Source organism: Oryctolagus cuniculus, chromosome 11 (assembly GCF_051225735.1).
Source record: "Oryctolagus cuniculus isolate XC-2025 breed Fujian yellow rabbit chromosome 11, ASM5122573v1, whole genome shotgun sequence".
Lineage (NCBI taxonomy): Eukaryota > Metazoa > Chordata > Mammalia > Lagomorpha > Leporidae > Oryctolagus > Oryctolagus cuniculus.
The window spans coordinates 94,419,868-94,422,306 of NC_142877.1; the positions used below are offsets into that span (position 1 = coordinate 94,419,868).

A 2,439-nucleotide genomic window follows, 5' to 3' on the forward strand; every position below is an offset into this window, starting at 1 on the left:
GGAGAATCAGAGCATAGAGTAGTAAACTCACTATACTTCTGTAATTTATGTAAATGTAAAATATTTAAAAACTGAATAGTAAAATTAAATTAAACAAAATATAAATATATCAAATATTCTATGTTTAATCAAAATTGGATTAAAAAAACTCAACCATATGCTGCTTGCCAGAAACACTCTGGATATAAATAGGTTCAAATCAAAATTACTCAACAGTAAGAACAAGAAAGCTGATATAGATAAATTAATATCAGACGAAGTAGACTTTATGACAGGGAATATTACCAGAGACAAAAAGGGATATTTCACAATGTTAAAAGGGTAAATTTATTAAGAAGCCATAGAAAGCCTAAATGTGTACCCCCAAAAATTCTTCAGTATGCATATAGAAAATACATACTAGAATAGTGGAGATTTTATTTATTTATTTATTTTACAAGAGAACAAATGCATTTTTATTTATTACTCTGAAATGCTTTAAATCCTTGATGGGTACAGCATCACATGGATTCTGTATCCAGTGGCCTTTACAGGAAGGTTGCTTTGAAATTTGGCATGAGCCATGTCACTGTCTACATGACAAGAGTGATCTTTCCCCATATTATGCTGGTTTTGTTAGATTTGCCACCAACTGTGTTGCTCTCTGCTTTGTACACATAAGTGCATCTCTTGCCCAAGTAGAATTCAGTTTCATCTCTCGTATAAACACCTTCAATTTTAAGAAGCACTGTGTGCTCCTTTTTGTTCTGGAGACCTTGCTTATAACCATCAAAAATGGCCTTGCACCACAGCCTTCCAGAGGTAGTTGATTCTAGACGTCTTATCCCCAGGAGGCCTCTACAGTTTCCAAGATGGTGGAAAACCTTATCAGTAATTTTTAGAAAAAGTGTCTGCATTGGCTTAAATGTGTTCTCCCAAAGCTCAAATATTGGAAACTGAATTCCGAAAAGAGTAATGTGAAGATGTGAGACCTATAGAAGATTAGGACATGAGGTCCTCATCCCTGTGAATGGATCAAGAGTTGTAAGAGTGGGTGGATTATTCAGAGACTAAGTCCATAAGGAAATGATAAATTCATTACCCTTCCTTCTCTCTTGCTGACTGTTTCTTGATCTCTGTCTTCCATGAGATGATGCAGAGGCAGTGTTCTCTAGAGGCCACCATCATGGCTTCTGAGTGATGAGAATCATGAGCTGATAAATTTCTATTCCTTTTAAATTACCCAGTCTCTGGTATTCTGCTCTAGCAGCACAAAATTAACTTAAGACAGTGGGTCAAAATAACAGTAAAAACATGACCCTATTAAACAAGTGATTCTTTTGACACTTAGAATACAACATTCAATAACACATGCTTACAAGTATTCAAAGAAAATAAAAAACTAAAATGGAAAAACCTTAAGATCACATAGACCTTTCGTATCAAGATAAAAAATTTATATTTAATCCAATGAGCAATGAGAAGACATTGAAGAATTTTAGCAGGGAAGTTAATGGCATAAACCTGATAATGAATTACATGTTTCTGTTTATAAAAATCTACTTCAAATACCATCAAGTGAATGCTAAGAAAAACATTTAAACGGATTTGGGTCATGAAGTTTCTAAAAACAAAACAAAATAAAATCAAAAAACAAAACTGTTAACAACACCAAATTATTTTGAGATGTAAAATTTACAGAAGGAAGGAAACAGATTTTTGGATAATGCACAGGTATGCATTAGACCTAACAATGAATGAACAACAAAGAAACGAGTTTTACCTTAGTGCCATGCACACAACACACACCCAGACAATTGAGTCAGCAGGAAGAACTTATTCCAGCTCAAAATCTTCCAAGATTCTTTTATGGGATGAATGTAATTTCCTAAATCTATTGGTCTTCTCTGACCACAAATTCTACAATTTAATCGCTCTATGATTTTGCAAAATTTTTAGCCTTTTGTATATGAAAGGAACATGCCAGAATATATTACATGCATTGTAAGTGTTTTGAGATTTGTATTTTAGAGTAGCAGATATTTCCAGAGCATCAATCAGGCAATCCCATAAATCACTGTGTATCCAAGAGTCAGATGGTTAGACCACATACATTTAGAGGATAAAGGATGTGAAAACCCAGAGATTTAACAATAACAGATTAAAGTAAATTTTCTCATCCTCTTGGTTTCATAAATTTAAGGGCAGACTGAGATCACACAAAACATTATTCCTTCCTTGTAATGTTTCTTGCCTCTATCTGGGTCTCACAGTTTCTTGGGGCTACCCAGAGGGATCCATTTCATGGCTTGCTTACCTCATGCTTGAAATAATCCTTTAACCTTTAGATTTCCAGTCCAAAGAAACTGACAAAGCAAAATCTAACTTGACTTGAAATGTAAATGTTGACCCAGTTTTCTCTTTCATGTTGATCACTCAGTACTGATTTGTGGGAAATGG

At 34.1% G+C, this 2,439-nt stretch overlaps 1 pseudogene; it reads right to left on the minus strand.

The window, feature by feature from the left end:
• Positions 1-477: 477 nt before the first annotated feature.
• LOC100344310 (large ribosomal subunit protein eL33 pseudogene) lies at positions 478-896 on the minus strand (annotated as a pseudogene).
• Positions 897-2,439: the final 1,543 nt, after the last annotated feature.